At 36.5% G+C, this 6,662-nt stretch overlaps 1 pseudogene; it reads left to right on the top strand.

The window, feature by feature from the left end:
* Positions 1–533: 533 nt before the first annotated feature.
* Positions 534–2,221, top strand: LOC101038823 (60 kDa heat shock protein, mitochondrial pseudogene; annotated as a pseudogene).
* The last annotated feature ends 4,441 nt before the right edge of the window (positions 2,222–6,662 follow it).

The raw sequence follows: 6,662 nt of genomic DNA, 5'->3' as shown, positions 1-6,662 counted from the left end.
TCTTCTTCTTCTTTTTTTTTCACTTATTTCTTCTTTTAGTGTTTTTAGTTGTTATCCTAGAGTTTTCCGTATACATTTGCAATGAATCCAATTCTCTTTCAAATATCATAATACCACTTTATGAGAGGTGCAAAAGCTTTACAACAAAATAATCCCAATTCCTTCCTCCCATCCCTTGTGTCATTGCTGTCATTTATTTCACTTATACATAATCAAATCCATTGTTACTATTATTATTTTGAGCAAACTGTTATCTGTTAGATCAATTAAGACTAAGAACAATAAAATTTTTAGTTTTGCTTTTACTTATTTTTCTCTAATGTTCTTCCTTTATGTAGGTTCAAATTTCTGAATTATATTATTGTCCTTCGCTTTAAAGAACTTCTTTAAACATTTCTTGTAAGGCAGGTCTACTGACAATACAGTCCCTCAATTTTTAAGTTGCTGGATAAAGTCTTAAAAAGTTTTTCTTTGCCCTCATTTGCTGCTGATGACCTGCCTCGCCATGCACACCCTGCCACTGCCCCACAGAAATGCTTCGGTTACGCAGTCTTTCACCAGATGAGACCGGTGTCCGGGTACTGGCTCCTCGTCTCACTTGGGCTTATACCAAATATGTAAAATTTGGTGCAGATGCCTGAGCCTTAATGCTTCAAGGTGTAGACCTTTCAGCCAATGCCATAGCCATTACCATGGGGCCAAAGGGAAGAACGGTGATTATTGAGCAGAGCTGGGGAAGTCCCAAAGTAACAAAAGATGGTGTGACTTTTGCAAAGGCAATTGACATAAAGGTTAAATATTAAAATATTGGAGCTAAACTTGTTCAAGATGCTGCCAATAACACAAATGAAGAGGCTGGGGATGGCACTACCACTGCTACTGTACTGGCATGCTCTTATGCCAAGGAAGGCTTCAAGAAGATTAGCATAGGTGCTAATCCAGTGGAAATCAGGAGAGGTGTGATGTTAGCTGTTGATGCTGTAACTGCTGAACTTAAAAAGCAGTCTAAAACTGTGACTGCCCCTGAAGAAATTGTACAGGTGGCTACTATTTCTGCAAATGGAGACCAAGAAATTGGGAATATCATCTCTGATGTGAAGAAAAAGGTGGGAAGAAAGGATGTCATCATAGTAAAGGATGGAAAAGCATTGAGTGATGAATTAGAAATTATTGAAGGCATAAAGTTTGATCAAGGCTATATTTCTCCATACTTTATTAATATAGCAAAAGGTCAGAAATGTGAATTCCAGGATGCCTATGTTCTGTTGAGTGAAAAGAAAATGTCTAGTGTTCAGTCCATTGTACTTGCTCTTGAAATTGCCAGTGCTCACTGTAAGCCTTTGGTCATAATCGCTGAAGATGTTGATGGAGAAGGTCTAAGCACACTCGTCTTGATTAGGCTAAATGTTGGTCTTCAGGTTGTGGCAGTCAAGGCTCCAGGTTTGGCGGCAATAGAAAGAACCAGCTTAAAGATACAGCTATTGCTACTGGTGGTGTAGTGTTTGAAGAGGAGTTGACCCTAAATGTTGAAGATGTTTGGCCTCATTGCTTAGGAAAAGTTGGAGAGGTCATTGTGACAAAGATGATGCCATGCTCTTAAAAGGAAAAGGTGACATGGCTCAAATTGAAAAACATATTCAAGAAATTACTGAGCAGTTAGATGTCACCACTAGTGAATATGAAAAGGAAAAACTGAATGAATGGCTGGCAAAACTTCCAGAGGGAGTAGTTGTGCTGAAGGTTGGTGGGACAAGTGATGTTGAAGTAAATGAAAAGAAAGACAGAGTTACAAATGCCCTGAATGCTACAAGAGCTGCTGTTAAGGCATTGTTTTGGGAGGCTGTTGTGCCCTGCTTCGGTGCATTCCAGCCTTGGACTCCAGCTAACGAAGATCAAAAAACTGGTATAGAAATTATTAAAAGAAAACTAGAAATTTCACCAATGACCATTGCTAAGAATGGATTGAGGATTTTTGGTAGTTGAGAAAAGTTCCTCAGAAGTTGGTTGTGATGCTGTGGTTGGAGATTTTGTGAATATGGTGGAAAAGGGAAATACTGACCTAACAAAGGTTGTGAGAACTGCTCTGTTGGATGCTGCTGGTGTGGCCTCTCTGTTAACTACAGCAGAAGTTGTAGTCACAGAAATTCCTAAAGAAAAGAATGACACTGGAATGGGTGCAATGGGTGGAATGGGAGCTGGTATGGGAGGTGGCATGTTCTAACTCCTAGAATAATGCTTTACCTTTATTAGTGAACTGTGACAGGAATCCCAAGACAGTTTTCCTCACCAATAACTTCAGAGAAATCTGTTGGAGAAAATGAAGAAAAGGCTGGCTTATGTTGAAGAAATGACTATAATCATCAGTTACTTATTTCAATTGACAAAATACATAATGGTTTATTGCTGCCATTGCCCATGCCTACAGTTAATTTATTTTTTATTTTTTAATGAAGAGACATTTGTACATTCCTGATATTGGGTATCAACTTAAATCACTGAGGCATTTTTACTACTATTCTGTTAAAATCAGGATTTTAGTGCTTGCCACCACCAGATAAGAAGTTAAGCAGCCTTTCTGTGGAGAGTGAGAATAATTGTGATCAAAGCAGAGAAATATCCAACTATGTGACAACCTTTGTGTATTAAAATTTGTTTAAAGTTAAAAAAAGGTTTTTTTCTTTTTTCCCCAGGTTTTGTATCTCCCTCATAAAGTCATGAAACTTTTTTTTTTTTTTTTTTGAGACAAAGTCTTGCTGTGTCACCCAGGCTGGAGTGCAGTGGCATAATCTCGGCTCACTGCAACCACTGCCTTTGGCGTTCAAGTGATTCTCATGCCTCAGCCACTTGAGTAACTGGGATTACAGGTGTGCATCCCCATGCCTGGCTAATTTTTGTATTTTTAGTAAAGAGGGGGTTTTGCCATGTTGCTCAGGTGTGTCTTGATCTCCTGTCCAGCCCTCAAGTGATCTGTCCGCCTTGTCCTCCCAAAGTGCTGGGATTACAGGTGTAAGCCACTGTGCCTGGCCTGGATAAAGCCTTTATTTCTCTTTCACTTTTGAAAGATAATTTCACCAGGTACAGAATTCTTGGTTCTTTCTGTCAGCAACAACTTAATAAACGTGATTTCCCCCTGACCTGCTTTGGCTTCTTTTAGAATTTATCTTTGATTGCTTATAGTTTGAACATAATATGCCTAGGTGTGCGCTTTTTTTTTTTTTTTTTTTTTGACGTTTATACTGATTGATAATCTTTGAGTTTTCTGGATCTGTGGTCTGTTATATGACTTTCACTTGGGGGAAAGTTATCCATTATTATTGTTCTAAATATTTCTTCTGCTCCTGTATTCCCACCATGTGTATTTACACTTTTTGTAGTTGTCGCATAGTTCCATTCTATTTTTTTCAGTATTTTTTCTATGAGCTTTTCAGTTTGGGAGATTTTCATTGTGCTATTCTCAGGCTCAGAGATTCTTTCCTCGTTTGTATCCTGTCTGCTGATAAGCCCATCAAAGGCACTCTTTATATCTGTAAGAGCGTTTTTGGTATCTAGCATTTCTTATTGCTTTTTCTTAGAATGTCCATCAGTCTATTCACATTGCCCATCTGTTCTTGTATGCTGTCTACTTGATTCCTTAGAGCCCTTAGGATATTAATTATAGTTGTTTTAGATTCTCAATCTGATAATTTCAACATCCTTGCCATACCTGAGTGGGGTTCTGTCTCTTCATACTGTGTTTTTCATCTTCAATATGCCTTGTAATTGTCTCTTGACAGCTAGACATGGTGTGGTGTACATAGGGAATTCCTGTATATAGGCCTTTATTAATCTGGTAAGTTGTGGAGAAGGGAAGCATTCTATAGTCCTATGATAGGTCTCAATCTTTATTGCCTGTGCCTCTGGACTTAAGTGCCTCTCAATTCATCTCCCTTTTAAATGGCACAGAATCGCTAGAGTAGGCTTGAGCTGGGCATTTTCCATCTTCCATATTGAAGGTTAGAGTTGCTGGAGTTGGGTTTTCTCTTCCTGTAAGTCAGTTAGGCTCTAATCAAACCCCAAAAGATTAGACCCTGGTTAATAGTTTCTCCGAGAATGTATCTAAAAAGAGAATGTTTTGGCATGTTTAAAAATGGTACCTTTTTCCCTCATTTTGCTGAAAGTGGGAGAGAAATTTTCTCTAATATTCACTTTGAGAATCAGGACAAGCTATTGGTCACAAAAGTGTGCCCTCCGCCCCACTGCTGCATGCCCCCTGGAATTTAAACTCTCAGACTTATCCACATTAAGAACAGAAATTCTTCAACTCTAGTTCAGGCATTTTAATCTTGGCACTGGTTCCTTTGGCGGTTTTTGCTTGTGGTTTCCTGGTCTGCTAAGTTGTGATTCTTTTCCCCTGTTTGTCTATTCAATTTGGGGAGAAGCAATTTGCCCTGTGACCTCACTTCTGTTACAGAAGTCTAAGAAAAGTTGTTGGTATTTTTAGTTTGTTTTTAACTTTTTGTTAGGAGGGAGTGGTTACTTCCAAGCTTCTTACATGCCAGACCAGATATTAGAAGCCCATATCATTGATTTTTGTCTATTGGTCTTGTATTTTTTCCCTTTGCTGAATTCATTTATTAGTTGTAATTAATCGTGTGTGTGTGTGTGTGTGTGTGTGTGTGTGTCTGTGTGTGTGTGTGTGTGTCTGTGTGTTACTTAGCATTTTCAATATACAAGACAATCTATATAGTTTTATCTTTCCCCGTCCAATCTAGATGTCTTTATTTCTTTTTCTTGCCTAATTGTCCTTGCTAGAATTTATACAACAATGTTGAACAGAGGTTATGAAGGCAGATGTGTTCTTATTTTGTTCCTGATCTTCTCTTAGGGAGAAAGCATTCAGTCTTTCATCTTTAAATATGATGTTAGCTATGGGTTTCTTGTAGATGTCGCTTAATAGGCTGAGGAAGTTTCCTTCTGTTTCTAGTTTGTTGAGTGTTTTCTTTTTATTATGAAAAATATTGGGCTTTCTCAATGCTTTGTCTCTGTCTATAAATATAATCATGTGGTTTTGTTCTTCATCCTATCAATACAATGTTGCATTAATTGATTTTCAGATGTTAAGCCAACCTTGCCTTTTTGAGATACATTTCACTCACCTATGGCTTATAATTCTTTTTATATGTTGCTGGATGTGATTTGTTTGGATTTTGTTAAGGATTTTTGCATCAATTTTCATAAGAAATATTGGTCTGTAGTTTTCTTGTGATGATTTTCTTATCAGAGTAAAACTGGCCTCATAGGATGAGTTTGAAAATATTTCCTCTTGTTCAGTTTTTAATTTTAAAATTAATTTTATTATTTTATAGAGGTCTTGCTCTGTCTCTCAGGCTGGAGTGCAGTGGTGTGATCATAGATCACCGTAACCTCAAACTCCTGGGTTCAAGTGATCCTCCTGCCTCAGCCACCCAAGTAGCTAGGATCACAGGCATGCAATACTATGCCTGGCTAATTATAAGAAAATAATTTTTGTAGAGGCAGGGTCTTGCTATGTTGCCCAAGATGGTCTTGAACTCCTGACCTCAACTGATCCTTTCCAACCTTGTATCCTTTCCAATTTTTATCTTAATTATTTCCTAAGTATTTGGTAGAATTCATCATTGAGTCATCTGTTTTGAGATTTACTTTGTGGGTTGTTTTAAATTATTAACTTAATCTTCTGAATTATCAGCTTTTTAATTTCTTAAGTTGGTTTTTAGCATGCTGTGACTTTCTAGAAAATACCCATTTCATCAAGGTTGTCGAATTTTTGGATATAAAAAGCTGTTTCTAATTTTCCCTTGTAATCTTTTTCATTTCTGTGAGGTCAGTTATAATATCTCCTCTTTCAGTCTGATTTTTGTAATTTGAGTTTCCCTTTTTTTTTTTTTTTTTTTTTTTTTTTTTGGTCAATCTAGCTAATGATTTGTCAATTTTGCTCTCTTTCAAGAGACCACCTTTTTGCTGCTTTGATTTTCTATGTTTTTCTATAATCTCTCCCACTTATTTTCACTATAAATTTCATTATTTTTTTTCCTTCTCCTTGTTTTGGGTGTTATTTTCTCTTAATTTCGTTTTTCTTATAATGAAAGACTAGGATATTGATTTGAGATGAGTTTTAGTAGTGGCATTTACTGTGTAACTACAAATTTTTCTGTGAGCACTACTTTACCTGCATCTTATAAGTTTTGGTATGTCATAGTTTCATTTTTGTTCATCTTGAAGTATTTTCTGATTTTCTTTGTGATTTCTTTTTTGACCCATTGTTTAGGAGTATGCTGTTTAATTTCCACATTTGCAAATTTCCCAACTGTTCTTCTGTTAGGATTTCTAATATTACTTCATTATAGTTAAAAAACATATTTTGTGTGGATTTCAATCTTTTTAACTTTATTGAAAACTTTTTCATAACATAGGATATAGTCTATCCCAGGGAATGTCTCATGTGCATTTGAGAAAAATGTGTATTCTGCCACTGTTGGATGTAGCATTTTACAGCTGTCTGCTAGGTCTAGTTGATTTATAGTGTCATGTAACTCTTCTTTTTTCTTGTTTATCTTCTTTTGGTTGGCCTGTCCATTTTTGAAAGTCATACGTTAAAGTTTTTAACTGTCATTATTGAATTGTCTATTTTTCCCTTTATTTAT

This window comes from Saimiri boliviensis, chromosome 9 (assembly GCF_048565385.1).
Source record: "Saimiri boliviensis isolate mSaiBol1 chromosome 9, mSaiBol1.pri, whole genome shotgun sequence".
Lineage (NCBI taxonomy): Eukaryota > Metazoa > Chordata > Mammalia > Primates > Cebidae > Saimiri > Saimiri boliviensis.
The sequence above is the reverse complement of the archived record's forward strand: the minus strand, read 5'-3'. Positions and strand labels throughout refer to the sequence as shown.